Raw genomic sequence first — 16,432 nt, 5'->3', positions numbered from 1 at the left:
CTATCAATCTATCCAATCAAGAGCTGAGAACCCCGGGCAAGGAGACAGCATGTCTCCGTGGGTCAAGTTCGAGGGTTCAGGTAAGTAAAAAGGGGGGGGGCTGGGGGGCTAGTCACTGGCAGGTGTTTTTCCGCCTTAATGCATAGGATGCATTAAGGGGAAAAATTACGAACGTTTACAACCCCTTTAATTTTGAGTTTTTATGTATATGATGTTCTATACCAGGGATTTCTAGGCTGTGGCTCTTTATCTGGCCCTTGGGGCACTGTTTCTCCCACTGGTATGAGGCACTATTCATACCATTTATACAGAAAATAATTCCCTCCACTGACACCAACACCGGGCCACTAAAAAAAAAGGACACCAATTTTGTTTGGGTGCAATGTCGCACGACCACGCAATTGTCCATTAAAGCGACGCAGTACCGAAACGCAAAAAGTGCTCTGGTCAGGAAGGAGGTAAAATCTTCCATGGCTGAAGTGGTTTTAAAGTGAGCATATGCGGACATCCCACATTTTGGAAAAAGGTACTATGGACTCTCCAATGTTATACTCCATGTAGCTTCGCTATTTCATGGAAGTCTCTACATTTTATTTTTAATGCAAAATGAAGTCAAAGAAAGCAACTATGCCCAAAGCAATGCTTGCACACTGCAGACGTTCGCGGCAGAGCCCTACCTGTTTAGGATCTTGTTGTAGGCGGCGTCATAACACAACGTTTACTGGGTATTTCATTCATGAATGCAGCCACATCTAACAGTCACAGGCACCACTGCGAGTCCGAGCTGAGTGAGGGGGCCAATCCATGGACGGCGTTGTTTCCAGTCTCAGTTGCAAACTGTTGTCGTGACCCAGTCAGGGGCAAGCACACCTTGTGTCTCCGCTGCACTGAGAAAACCTGTTGTAAAGACATTACGATTGTTAACAATAACCATTGCTTTTTTGAACACACAGTTATTACACCTTTACAGCATAGGAAATCAGAATTGGCCCAAAAAAACATCAAGTGAATCTGAATTTTACCCATTCAACCTCCGGATGGTTTTACACCCTTCAAGACCAGGCCATTGTTTGCTATTCAGCACTACGCTTTCTGTCATTTGAAAAAATTCCCCCCAAAAAATGTGCCTTTAGGAGCTATGGGCGGAAGTGACGTTTTGACAACGCTTCTGCCCTGCAATGATATGGAGACGGGTGGGGGACATCTTCCCCTCACTCGTCTCCATGTCAGGCTAGAAAGAGGATCCAATCGTATCCACCGCTACTGATGGCTCCGGTAAGCGGCTACTGATGGCTCCGGTAAGCGGAGGAGGGCACCGGAGTGCAGCGGGAGGGGGGGCCCCCTTCCACAGCCAATAAACATGATCTTGCAGTGAATCCGCTGCAGAGACCACTTTTATCTTGAAGCAGACCGCCCGCTGAAGAAGAGGATACCGGGGTTATGGCAGCTAGCTGCTGCCATAACAACGATATTCCTCTTCAAAGTACTGACGTATAAAGATGGTAGGCGGTCCGGAAGTGGTTAACTGCCAATTGCGCGGTCATGCAATGCTGTGCGCAAATTAAATGTATATCATTTTTTTCACACAATTAGAGATTTATTTTGGGGGTATTTGATCACCGCTGGTTTTTTTTTTTTTTTTTTTCAAAAGTAGAAAATATCTGTCTCTTTTCATTTTTTAGGTTATAAAAAATAACCAATAAAAAAAAAAAAAAAATCGAATTTCTTCATAAATTTAGGCCAAAATATTTGCTGCTACAAAAACAATCCCAATAAGTGTATATTAATTGGTTTATGTGAAAGTTATAGCTTCTACAAACAATAAGTATATATACTGGAATTCACACAGCTATAGACACTTTACGGTAATGGCTGTGATCAGCGACTTTTAGTGGAACTGTGATAGGGTGGCTGAAACTCTGTCGCTAACAGAGACTATCTGAGAGGGTCACTAACTGATGTCACTGACTCACGTATAATTGGACACAGTTGGTCAGCTAACTTTAGCTAAAATCATTGGCTGAAATCACCTGCCAAACTCAGGTACAGTACGTTGTCTGGCCTGCCTGTGCCGCCCAACCACAGTAGTTTAAAAAGTAAGTAGTTAGGAAGCCCTTGGACGGGTTTGCAGAGGTGAAGAGCATTCTGATTACCCTCATGCTTCAGGAGAAAATGGGCAGTATACTTCATGACTCCCACGCCAAGTTGCTCAAAGTATAGAACCCATGGTGGTCTTTTGCTCTCCCCACCCTGCCCACAGCCAGTTTGGGTATCCCAGACCACCATCTGACCCGCAGATATTCAAAAAGGCAGTGATGTTCATGACTCCATTGACCTAATATGGCCTGGGGACTGGGATGTTGGTGGGTATGCAAATGGCTCTGGAATCTTCTCATGGGAACAAATGCCCAAGATGGGAGTTCCCATCAAAAAAATACCTGGCAGGATTTTTAAACTTTCCTCCCTAGTTGATCCAAACGTAAAAAAACATCTTAAATGACAGCCATGCTAAACTAGTGACCCCCTGTGGTTACTATACAGAAAGATAACCACTCTGCACATCACCCTCAAGACCGTGGCCATAACTTTTGTAGCGCAGACTGACTTAATTTCCAGCTTTACAAAGACTGATAAGAAATCATATAGGCATATTTACATTGGGCCAACGCAATGCAGTCTGCAAAATATGTCACCCTTGCAGTTCAGCTTTATCTGACATAGTATTGGCAAACATAGAGTTCCCCTTTAAAGCAAAATATATCTTCTCTGTACATTTGATAACTTAAATCTGCTTAGTGTACATCAAAGGAGGAATTGGCAATCATAGTTCACCAATTCAATTGAATAATTCAGCTTTATTGTTGCTCATTATTATTTCAAATGCCCCACTTACACATAATCTTGTGTACATTAGAGATTCTGGGCCTACAGAATATCTGGTACATTAAGGCAGCAATTCCCCCAGTACATGCTATGTACAGAAAATAAATCCATATTTAATTAGTGCTTTTTTTGTGTTTATTTTTAAAGACTGTCAAACAGCAAGGTCATTGAGCCTGACATATAGTACTTCCCAATACCCATCTGAGTTAACTGGTAGGTACTTACCAGCAATCAGTCCTTGCTTAGCATGCATTCAAATGCCTTTAATGGGGATGCAGGTTAGCAATTGGTGTGGCTGACCCACAAAGCAGTATAATTATAATATATAATAATAAGCAATATTATCTGAACAGCTTTCTACTGAAAGCTGTTCAGATATTGCTTCTTATTATATTTCTAGAGATGTCTTTCAAACCCTTAGCAGGGGGCTACTTAGCCCTTGTACACATGGTCGGAGATTCCGACAACCAAATTTAGATAGATTTTGTCTGAAACTGTTGTATACACACGGTCGGACAAAGTTGTCGGAAAATCCGATGTGATGACGTTATTTCGTTACGACGGGACTATGTTCACGCTAGTAGCCAATAGCTTTGGTGTAGGAATTTGATCTGAGCATGCGTGGCACTTTGTCCGATCGGAATTCTCTACACATGATCGGAGTATGTCCGATCGGAGCATTTTGTCGGAAAATATTTCTGGCAAGTTGGAAAAGTTGGTCCGACGGATATTCCGATGGAAACAGTCCGATGCAGACCACACACAGTCGGAATATCCAACAAAACGCTCCAATCGGACACATTCCGACGGAATCTCCGACTGTGTGTACAAGGGCTTAGGGTTGCCACCTCATCCCTTTAAACCCAAACACATATTAATTACACAGGTTCTCTGGCTGATTAAGGTGGTAATTAAACTCACTTGGTGCCTTATCTGAATTAAATTAGCCTCAGAACCTGTGTAATTCATATGTGTTCGGGTTTAAGGCTGAGTTCACACTGGTATGACAAACGCTCTGACATTGGGAGCTCATGTCGCATGACGTGTGAAAATCAATGTTTCCCTATGGGAGCCGTCTTAACTGGTCCGACACAAGTCGGTCCGACTTGGAAAATGCTCCCTGCACTACTTTGGTCCGACTTTGATTTCACTTGAGCCCACTGAATATCACTGAAGTCAGATTGCCGTCTTGACTGATCCGACTTTGGCATGCTCTGATGATCTTGAAGCGGAACTCCACGCCAAATTAAAAAAAAAAGGGCACAGGTTGCCCCTCCATGAGCATACCAGGCCCCTCAGATTTTAGGGAGACCTCCACGTCTTTTTTTTGGCGTGGGGTTCACCTTAAAATCCATACCAGACTGAAGGCCTGGTATGCCCTTGGAGGGGGAACCCATGCTGCTTTTTATAAAAAATTTGGCGTTGAGTTTCCCCTAAAAATTCATACCAGACCCAGTGCCTGGTATTTTCGGGGATCAAAGTCGGATCCCTGTTCATTGAAGTCGGACGGATGCATGTTGGACTTCAAGTCACAGGGCAAAGTCGGATCCAATGTGTGTGAGCCCGGCCCAAAGGGATGAGGTGGCAACCCTAGAGCTACTGTGTAAGGCCCTAATCAACGAAAGGCAAAAGAAGAATTGGAGACCGTAAGGGTGTTGAGTGCTAGTAGAAGCTTCTAAATCTGGTGCTTCCTCACTGCTAATTACCCTGAGACTGTCTCTTGATGGGAACTGGCCCTGACCTTTTAGTGTTCAAGCAAAATGGATCTAAGTCAGTTAACCTTGGCAGTACATAGGAAGCGACCTGGATGACAATGGGGGGAATGTACATAGTGTGGACAAAATTGGAGAAGTAAGGCTGCATTCACACCTGAGCGTCATATTTTTGAACGTTTGTATGCCCGTATTTGAGCTTTTGTGTTCAGCGATTTCAAAGCATTTTTGAGCTCAAAAATATATATATCATCTGTTTCATCATTTGTTGCTATGTTTTTCAGCTTTTTCATCCACTTTTATTTATCATTTTTGGAGATTGGGGCGATTTCCCCATTGGAAAAGGGAGGAAAGCTATGACACCTTTTAGTTGGAAAGAGTATGTATAATGAAGAAGTTTAAAGGGAGCTTACTTGTTTGGAACTTTACCTGTAGTATGTGCCACAGGTCTAAATTAAAAGTACCAGATACCTCAGTAGATGTTGGAAGTTACCTTATTGGAAAAGTGCAGTAAAGGGTTTATTTTGTTGAATATGAAATTCTGGCCTGGATTGTTATTTCATCGAGGTGTAGTTCTCTAGATCATGAACCTGTGTGAGGTGATAAAGGGACGGATACCAGTGAATAGGGTGGGCTTGATAGTGGGGCCTAACCTGGTATGCCAGGCTGAGTATTGCCAAGAGTTCACCAGGGGGTGATGTAATTTTACTGTTCCATCCAGGGCCGGAACAGCAGTTTCCCTGGGCGCAGTGAAGCAAAGGGGCAAAAATTGGATGCAGGGAGGTATACCAATTCTATGGCATGTATTAATAGTGGGAGAATGGGGCACAATTCTGGATCCTTGCCCTGGGCATGGGACAACCCTGTCTCAGTACTGTTTCCACCCTTAGCAATTTGGGAAGCCCCAGGCAAAGAACTACAGTGGCCCCCAGCCAAAGATGCTGCATTGAGGCCGGGGTTAGTGTCCATATTGTATATTCCTCTATGGGTTACATATGCCCTATGGGGCCCCTGCAGATACTGGTCTATGTTTTCATTATCTAGGTGCTTACTCATGCCAGTGAAGAAACATATTCCTCAGACTGGCTTCCCTTAAATAAATTGTACATTTTCCCACTTTCTAACAATTTCTCTAGTATTCCGCAATGTCTGATAGCTTTCTATTACATTATATTCACTTAATATTATGTGTGGCCCTTTGCTTATTTCCGGGGCTCACCTGAAGCCCCCTATAACTAGTAAATTACCCACCTCTGCTGTACATTATCCAACATTTTGTACAGAAATACAGGCATCCAAGCTATGAGGTGGAATAAGAATGAAAGACCTAGAAAAGATCTTCAAATAGACTGATGTGTCTTTAAGATGAAGATGAAAACTGTCTAAGTTACCTGTATTTTCAGTCACTCTCCAGTGCAAGGTGGTCAAAGAAGAAGCTAGAAAGAAAAAGTGCTGATCTCCTTGAACTTTGGAGTTGACAATGAATTCTAAGAACACTGTCTTTCAACAAATCAAGCCAGACCTTTTCTAGAAGCCTAGATGACTAGACTAAAGCTGTCTTACTATGGACATACATATTATGAGAAGGGCCAACTTACTGGAAAAGACACTTATATTCAGTAAAGTTGAAAGGAAATGAATAAAAGGATGACCAGCAATAATGTGGATAGATATAGTCACAGAAATTATGAACATGCTGTCGTAAAGTCTGAAGACCCAAACAGAAGAAGGATCAGTCTGGAGAAACACAATCTGTGCAGTCACCAGGAGTCAGCATTGACCTGGAAGCACACGTAATAATAATAATAATAATAATAATAATATTAATAATAATAAAAGAAAGCTATGATACAGAACCAGGCACCAATGACAGGATGCAGAATTTTATAAGAATATTTTTTTAAAAATATTTACTGCTTTATAGTCAATATCAAAGGTATACAAAGATCATATACATGATAATATAAAAAACACATTGATGGATCCTAGTTGACGAGAGATCAGCATAATTAGCAATAAAACCTTGTAAAATCAAGGAAAAGTTGTCATGATTTGACATCAGTTTGGGTAGGTGATGACAAAATCTGTCAGCAATGTCTTTGCTCTGAATGCGGTATATTATTTGTACTTCAAAGAGTCTTGTGATTCCAAGACAACCTTTTTTTTCTGCTGTTTGAATTATCTTCAGAATGCCAGTTTCACAATTCAAGCATTATGGAGCTTTTTTTATGCACATTTTAAAGTACTTTTTTTCGGGTTTTTTAGGCTTGAGTGTTTTTTTCAGTACAAGGTGGTATCAAAAAGTTTCGAGACTAGCTCTGTTTACAAGAAAGTACTTTATTTATCTATGTTTACACACTATCACCTTCAAAATAGTCCCCTTGCACAGCAATACATTGCCCCCAGCGTTCCTGCCACTTCTGGAATGTGTCCTGGAAGTCTTCTTTTCGAAGTGGCTGAATGGTTTCAACATTGGGGGGGGGGTGGGGGGTGAGCTCGTTGTAGGTCTTCCTGATCTCTTGTCGTCTTCCTGTGATGTTCTTCTGCTCTTGAAGCACACGTGTCACTCAAAACACCTCAAACAACTCATTGCATCATCGCCGTAAACTTGCTGAATCATGTCAAACATCTCTGTGGCAGTTTTGCGCAGTTTCACACAGAATTTCACGTTTGTTCTTTTTTCTAACTTGCTGTCCATGATGAAATAGCAGACGTGGTAACGCATGTGGTCAGAATAACACCAGTTGCACAGCTCCCGATGTACAGAGGACAATGTATTTTGGCACACTGACTTATGAAGGTCGGTGCTTATTGTAACTGTGCATACAGCCTTGTGTTGCCGTCTGTTGGCGCGTTACAAAACGAGTCTCTAAACTTTTTGATACCATCTCGTATTTAAGAGCTAGTTACTAAGAGAAGGGGAGGCAAGAAATCATGCATTTCTGAGGGGTTCCCACTTGAAGTCTATAGGAACCAAAAACACCAAATTTAACGCCAAGAAGCTTGTGTACATTTTTTGAGATTCAAGTGACAAGCTTGTTCAAGTGTGAACAGGGTCCACTGAATATAATGGGGATGTTGAGCGTTGAATCGCTTCAAAAAACTTAATTGAAATTGCTCAGGTGTGAATAGATCAGGGATGACAAAGCAAGGCACAAACATTTGTAAATGCTGATCCTACATTGGTTCCATTATCTCTTAAACTGAACCTCTGAATGTGAAAAATAAGAGCTGCTTGATTTTTGTGCTAAGGAGCACCTTGAAAGATTTACAATTTTTTGAATGCCGTTGAAAAATAGCAGTGCACTTCCTGATATATAAGGGTGCCTAGGCACTCCTCTGCTTGCAGCCCTATAGCTTTAAATCTAAAGTGTGAGATCACCTGATGCCACTAACTGCTATTCTCTGGAGATTAGGAGCGAGATTTGGTAATGTCCCGACTGTTCTACTCACTGTTGTCCTTGCTGGTGTCAGGATCACTTAGTGCTCCTGCTCCTCATTCCAGCATCCGGGTGTTGGCTGTTGCATTCCCCCTGTCTGTGTTCACCTGCAGGATGATTGAGCTGGTCAGTCACCTGATATAAGCAAACCGAACACTCTATCCCTTGCTTGTGATAGAGACAGAGTTAGCTGCATTGCTCCAGATCAAGCCCCCCGTTGATTTGCCCTGCTTTGCTGTTGGATTTCCCTGTGTATGACCCGGGTCGGATATTGGACTATTCCCTGAACTCAGCCTGCCTTTTACCTGGGCTGTCATAGCATCACACTACACTACACTATCTGTCTGCTAAACTGCAAGTAGGCTGTTGTTTGCTCTGTTCACGTCTGCCCTGGTGTGGTGGCCAGGCACTATAGCATTGTGTATAAGTCCTGGGGGCAACCAAGTACCGGTAGGACTGCTTCCCTTACGGGAAATAGGGCTGCTATAGGTGAAGCACACAGTAGCTAGCTATAGTGTCTGACCACCTGCATTGGGGTAAACATGACATTTGTGACAGCTAGAAGCTCTGACATGAGGAAACAAAGTCCTGCTCCTTTACCAAGGTGTTAGAAACCGGAATACAGCACAGTAAATTAGTAATGAGCACCAGCAATACTGGTGACTAGTCCTTTGCCCCCCAGCTTGCCTTTTTTGGACACATCTTCCATAGTTCAGTGTGGGCTTGGGGGACTTGTCCTAGGTTAAAAAACAAAGCCAGGATCAGGAACATACCCATGATATCTACACCATTGCATGGAAGTTGCCATATTGGTGCCCTCACGGGGTCACCGTAATCTGCATTAAAAATGGCTCTTGCTAAAATCCAGCTAATATCTTTATAATCTACAGCAGATGATCGCTTAGCATTAACATATGATCTTCACATAGGAATTCAATTTGTGACAAGTAGAAAAAAATCTATTCTTCCTGCTAAGCAATGACTTCACAGCAGGTAAGATTACAGAGTCACTAACTCCACAGGCAATACCTTCACCACAATGCTCAAGTTACCAAAGCCTTGTCTTTTCTCCAGATGCTCCCTTAGAAGACAGATTAGCGTACTAATGATGGGTGTCAAGCTAACGACCTTTACCAACATACGTGTGGGTCAAACCTTCGCACTCTCTTGCCTAAGTGCAGCGAAGAAATAAACTGAGGCTGTGCCTTGTCAGAACGGATGTTTGACCCATGCCTAGCTTGGTTCTATGGATTGTTAATAAAAAGCCCAGCTCGCAAGAGAGATGTAAACCGACAAGGCCTGCACATTCCCAGTTTCCATTATAAACATCAATGAATAATAACTTCCTGCCATTAGTCGTAATAACGTTCCTCCAGTGCAATATGCATCCCCTTAGTCTGTGTCCATCAACTGAGCTTCGGTAACAAGGACGTTTGATGCTCAGCGAGAAATAGCAACGGAGAGGAGCTTATTAATATTTTAGTGGCACCATCACTGCAGCCTCTGTTTTTCTGGCTGTTTACGATCTGCGATGCCACCAAACACTCGCTTACTCCCAGGTCAGCGTTCTCCGAAGGAAAACATTTCCAGATCCAAGAAACTCCACATGTAAGATCTCTTCATATTAAAACCAGCAGACATCTGCAGCCAGTATGAATGGGCATGTACTGTATGACAATAATAAAACCAATTATTTTTTTTATAGCTGAAGCTATGGTATGACAATTTTTACATAATTGCATTGGTCCACCTTAGACCATGTAAGCTATAAATCACTGTGATCTACACTAGCTTCCGGGTTCCAGGTGCTGTTCAGAGAACACTTTGCATTTTCTCAATAAATGCAAACCATTCTCTGATAGGACAAAGTGGAGATTGTGGCATCACTGCCCTGCCTCTTCACCTCATCCGATCAGAGAACACTTTGCATTCATTGAGGAAATACAGTGTTTCATGAATAGTGCCCATGTTGAGTTGGCTACTTCATATGCTCAGTAAGCAGTAGGACAGCTGCTTGGCATGGGGCCTGGAAGCTAGTGGAGATCACTGCAGTAGAAGTGCCTACTACAGCGATTTCCAGCTTCGATGGGTATCCCACAAGTATAGCACATGTACATATTTACTTTGGTCCAAGCTGGTCCAATGTAACTATCTATAATAGTCCATACCTAAACTTCAGCTTTCGATTTTTTTAATGACTAAAGCAAAGACATAAACAATCCTCCTTGGTTTAATAGTGTGCTAACTCCAACCAGGCAGCACTGCAAGCCCTTGTACACACGGTCGAACATTCTGACAACCAAATCCGTTGGATTTTGTCCGACGGATTTTGTCCGACGGATTTTGTCCAAAACTGTTGCATACACACGGTCGGACATAGTTGTCGGAAAATCCGATTGTACATAACGTGATGGCGTTATTTCGTTACGACGGGACTACGTTCAGGCTAGTAGCCAATAGCTTTGGTCTAGGAATTTGATCTGAGCATGCCTGGCACTTTGTCCGTCGGAGTAGGCTACACATGATCGGAGTATGATGTCCGATCGGAGCATTTTGTCGGAAAATTTTACCGGCAAGTTGGAAAAGTTGGTACGTCGGATATTGCGATGGAAACAGTCCGATGGAGACCACACACAGTCGGAATATCTTACAAAACGGTCCGATAGGACACATTCCGTCGGAATCTCCGACCGTGTGTACAAGGGCTAATGGTCAAAGATATCTCAACCTAAAAACCAGAATGGAATATACTGTAGCTTATTACCAGCTTAGCTTTGGTGGCTGTACTAGTTTTCTTTTTTTAAATATTTACAATTTCAGCAATTGTAAAAAAATAGATGACACTCTTGCCAGAATTTCAGGGTCCTTGTAATGTACTGTACTATAAACTGATATATCAAACAGGTATCAGCATTCAAAAGGAAGCTCCACTAGCAAATCACCCAGGTGACTCACTCCCCACCGTGTGCAGCTCCCCACGGCTCGTCCTGCACGATCATCAACAGGATAAAAGAGAGAGATGGGAGCACAGACACCTAAAGCCGTTCCATTTCAAGCTTCAGCTCTGTCCCCTTCTGACCTGTCCCATCTAATGCAATTCGCCCATTATGGTAAATAGTCTGTGCCTTTCAAGTGCATTTGCTCTAGATCTGAGGGGGAGCTCTGAAATGAGGGGGAGCTATGCTGATTTCTATCATCCAATCATGTAAATTCTGTTTTTTATTTTCCTTGCATGTGATTGAGAATTCTTTGCAAAGTGAAGCTTTACCTTATTTACTAAGCTCTGAAGCAAGTGCACTTGCACAGTATATTTGCACAGTATATTTGCCTTTCGTAAATTAACCCCATAGCTACATAATCTGGTTGAAAAAAGTCCATCTGGTTCAACCACTAAAAGGGGGAGAAAAAAATATATATATACTGAAGGGGTCAAAATTTGAAGTCCTGAGCTACTAGCCAGGCCTCAAGGGTTACTCGCCACCAGTTGCCCCGCCCAACCCCTACCCTGTCCCACCTTCATAAATTATCTCATTAAATGACACATCAATGTTTTATGCAATTAAGTTATAAAAATATTAACAACTTTATCCATGCCCACCAATGCAGCATGTGTCCCATGTGCAGCCTGTGTCCAAATGCAGCCCGTGTCCCATACGCAGCCCGTGTGCCATGCGCAGCCCGTGTGCCAAGCGCAGCCCATGTGCCATGCGCAGCCTGTGTTCCATGCGCAGCCTGTGTGCCATATGCAGCCTACCAGTGGAGGGGAAGAGAGGAGAGCCGCCAGCTGAATGATCAGAGCAGGGAACATCACAGCTTTAGTTTCAATAGCTGTGTGTTCCCCCGCCATGTGCCGTCACATAAGCCCCTCCTCTTGTCCGGGGAACTTTGATACATGTCATCTGTCCTAGGATTGGATGGGTGATCTGTCTAAGTCCCGGAAAATGAGGAGGGGCTTATGTGACGGCGCACGGCGGGGGAACACACAGCTATTGAAATGAAGCGAAAGCTGTGATGTTCCCTGCGCTGATCATCCTGAACCTTGGAGTACACCACTAAAAACCTTAGACCATATAGTGTATAAATCATTAACCACTACTCTCTGGAGCATATCAATTTGGAGCCATTGTGGATCATTTGGGGCTGTGTCAATACCATCTCAATTATGGACATGAGCTCCCCCATGCTCCTTTGTATATACAGAGCTGAAGAAGGTATGTAACAAATTTGCCTTTTCTTTGTTCCCAGTCACCCATATATAATCAGAAAACTGACTGTATCGGCTACAAACCTCCTACTAAGGCCCCAAGCCACTATTGCACTGCCTTATGGACAATAAACCACCAAGTTACCGCAGATAAAGCCAAATCACCACTATCATGTTATCAAGATAACTTAATTTTGAAACAGGACACCCATACCTGAGATGGACCCAACCCACTATTGTCCAAATATTTGTGTGATATTATGAAACCATTACTAAAAGGACCACACTTTGAAATAAGGAAGCGGGAAGGAGACAAGAGGAGGCTCTGGGAAGGCTCTTGGAAGGCAACATTTTCTTTTGGAAAACAGCCAACATGACCCCCTCAAAAAGCAAATTACTCGGCCTACGTTCCCCTGTGGTAGCTGACAGCAATGGTTAAACGCAGTAGACCAAAGAATGAACCAGCTATATCTTCGAAGCCCATAATTTTTCCTGGAAAATTATATCACACTGATGCAGATGGCCTTTCAAGTGATATAACCTCTTCTTCAGGTCAAGCAGTGCTACTTGACCTCACAGAAATTGAAAATCTCTTAAAAAGTCTGTTTTTCAAAGTAGTTAAAAAAAAATCACTAATTACTACAACATGCTACTGTGTATATAAATAAAATTGGATTAATTAGATTTCAAAATTATGCTAACTACATTTTGACTGAGTGGATTAACATGGTTTACTGGCATAAAATTTCAGATATACAGTACGTGTGTCCCCATGCTTTAAATAGAAAGCAGATGGAAGACATAGAAAAGTGAGGAACTAAATGCACCATGTGATCTCATCAACTGATTTTTGGGAAAGGTCGACTTCATCCTTAATTATAATAATAATAATGGGAAGAAAAGGAAAAAACGAACGAACATCCATGTAACTTACTTTGTTTCTCATTCTGTGTACACACGAGCGGAATGTCCGATAGAAAAAGTCCAATGGGAGCTTTTCATCGTATATTCCGATTGTGTGTATGTCCCATCAGACTTTTTATGTCTCAAATTCGTACGGACCAAGAAATGGAACATGTTCTAAATATTTCCGACAGAACTAATTTCTTTCGGGAAAACCGCTCGTCTGTATGCTGTTCCGACGGACCAAAAACAGCGCATGCTCTGAAGCAAGTACGAGACGGAAGCTATTGGCTACTGGCTATTGAACTTCCTTTTTCTAGTCCCGTCATACGTGTTGTACGTCACCACGTTCTTGACGGTCGGAATTTGGTGTGACTGTGTGCATGCAAGACAGCTTGAGCAGAATTCCATCGGAACTCCGTTGGAAAAACATGCATCCTATAGAGCAGACTTTTCTCAACCTTTTCAACAAAGAGGAACCTTTGAAAAAACTTTCTGGTCTCAGGGAACCCCTGCTAAAAATTACTATATCTACATGATACATTAGAGTGATGGTCAGTGGGAAGAATGCCAAAAACCAAACAAATTCTGCAGTGCTCAAAAGGACAGCCACTAGACCGAGATAATGTGTGGGGTCAATATTTACTTTGGGATAATGTTTAACCACTTAACAACCGCCCATTGCCGATTAACGGCTTCAGGGCGGTTGTTTAACTCTGAGAGGCCGTTAATTAACGGCCTCCCAGAATTCTGCTCTCGCGCGCCCCCTGGGGCGCGCACTCGAGAGCATCCGTGACCGCCGGGTCCACAGGACCCGGCGCATCACGAATCACGGTAAACGGCCGCTCAGCGCGACCGTTTACCACGTGATCGCTCCATCAACAAACCTACATGTTATGACGCCGGTTCCTCCCTCCCCCTCTCTGTACCGATCGGTACAGCGGAGGGGGAAGAGATCGGTGTCAGCAGCGATGTGGGCTGCATCTGCAGTGCCCACATCGCTGCGCACCGAAAATGAACCCCTCAATTCCCTGCCAACACTCTGCAATACCCTGCCATTACTCTGCATTACTCTGCAATACCCCCATTACTCTGCATTACTCTGCAATACCCCCATTACTCTGCAATACCCCCATTACTCTGCATTACCCTGCAACACTCTGCATTACCCTGCAACACTCTGCATTGCCCTGCAACACTCTGCATTGCCCTGCAACACTCTGCATTGCCCTGCAACACTCTGCATTGCCCTGCAACACTCCGCAATGCCCTGCAACGCTCCGCAATACCCTGCAACGCTCCGCAACACCTTGCAACACTCCGCAACACCTTGCAACACTCCGCAACACTCCGCAATACCCTGCAACACTCTGCAATACCCTGCAACACTCCGCAACACCTTGCAACACTCCGCAATACCCTGCAACACTCCGCAACACCTTGCAACACTCCGCAATACCCTGCAACACTCCGCAACACCTTGCAACACTCTGCAATACCCTGCAACACCTTGCAATACCCTGCAACACTCTGCAATACCCTGCAATGCCCTGCAACACTCCGCAACGCCCTGCAACACTCCGCAACGCCCTGCAACACTCCGCAACGCCCTGCAACACTCCGCAATGCCCTGCAACACCCCGCAATGCCCTGCAACACTCTGCAATGCCCTGCAACACTCCGCAACACCTTGCAACACTCTGCAATACCCTGCAATACTCTGCAACACTCTGCAACGCTTTGCAATACCCTGCAACACTCTGCAATACCCTGCAACACTCTGCAATACCCTGCAACACCCGCCAATACCCTGCAACACTCTGCAATGCTCTGCAACACCCGCCAATACCCTGCAACACTCTGCAATGCTCTGCAACACCCGCCAATACCCTGCAACACTCTGCAATGCTCTGCAACACCCGCCAATACCCTGCAATGCAATACTCTGCAACGCCATACTCTGAGATACCCAGCCATAGTCGGTGATACCCTGCAATACCCAGCCATAGACATCCCCCCCCCCCCTCCCGCCGCCCTCCGGTGCTTCTATCGAATCGCTAATACGATCAAAGACAGAATCTTTTTTTTTTTTTTTTTTTTCAGGCTTCCCAGCTTAGAGGTGAGATGTGGGGTCTTATTGACCCCACATCTCACTGTAAAGAGGACCTGTCATGCCATATTCCTATTACAAGGGATGTTTACATTCCTTGTAATAGGAATAAAAGTGATCAAAAAAATTATTTTTGGGGAAAAAAATGTCAAACTAAAATAAATAAAGTAAAATGAACAATAAAAAAAATGTTTTTTTTTTAAAGCGCCCCTGTCCCCATGTGCTCGCATGCAGAAGCGAACGCATACGTAAGTCCCGCCCACATATGAAAACGGTGTTCAAACCACACATGTGAGGTATCGCTGCGAACGTTAGAGCGAGAGCAATAATTCTAGCCCTAGACCTCCTCTGTAACTCAAAACATATAACCAGTAAAAAAAAAATTAAATTGTCGCCTATGGGGATTTTTAAGTAGCGACGTTTGGCGCCATTCCACGAGCGTGTGCAATTTTGAAGAGTGACATATTAGGTATCTATTTACTCAGCGTAACTTCATCTTTCACATTATGGAAAAATTGGGCTAACTTTACTGTTTTTTTTTTTTTTTTTAAGCCCAAAACTGTTTTTTTTTCAAAAAAAAAGCATTCGAAAAATTACTGCGCAAATACCGTGCGAGATAAAAAGTTGCAACAACCACCATTGTATTCTCCAGGGTGTTTGCTAAAAAAACATATATAATGTTTTGGAGTTCTATGTAATTTTCTAGCAAATAAATGATTTACATGTAGGAGAGAAATGTCAGAATTGTCCTGGGTGCTCCAGAACACCTGATGGCGCTCCCTGCATGTTGGGCCTCTGTATGTGGCCACACTGTGTAAAAGTCTCACACATGTACTCGGGAGTAATAGCAGAATGTGTTTTGGGGTGTAATTTGTGGTATGCATATGCTGTGTGTGAGAAATAACCTGATAATATGACAATTTTGTGAAAAAAAAGTAAAAAAAATCTTGATTTTGCAAAAAATTGTGGGAAAAAATGACAACTTCAAAAAACTCATCATGCCTCTTACTAAATACCTTGGAATGTCTTCTTTCCAAAAAGGGGTAATTTGGGGGGTATTTGCACTTTTCTGGCATGTTAGGGTCTCAAGAATTGAAATAGGCCGTCAGTACTTCAGGTGTGATCAATTTTCAGATATTGGCACCATAGCTTGTGGACTCTATAACTTTCACAAAGACCA

General features: G+C 43.3%; 1 protein-coding gene across 8 annotated transcripts in view; it reads right to left on the bottom strand.

Annotated features, from left to right (window-relative positions):
* ATP2B3 (ATPase plasma membrane Ca2+ transporting 3) overlaps window positions 1-16,432 on the bottom strand; it is a 435,183-nt gene that overhangs the window by 312,080 nt on the left and 106,671 nt on the right. For all 8 annotated transcript variants that reach the window (XM_077478862.1, XM_077478864.1, XM_077478865.1 and 5 more), the window contains exon 2: window positions 678-897. The gene's annotated coding sequence lies outside the window, so the exon portion shown is untranslated. The remainder of the gene's footprint in view (window positions 1-677; window positions 898-16,432) is intronic.

Source organism: Lithobates pipiens, unplaced genomic scaffold, assembly GCF_037356315.1.
Source record: "Lithobates pipiens isolate NorthernLeopardFrog02 unplaced genomic scaffold, aLitPip1_a1.2 Scaffold_1, whole genome shotgun sequence".
Classification (NCBI taxonomy): Eukaryota; Metazoa; Chordata; class Amphibia; order Anura; family Ranidae; genus Lithobates; species Lithobates pipiens.
This window is presented reverse-complemented; position numbering and strand designations above follow the sequence as displayed.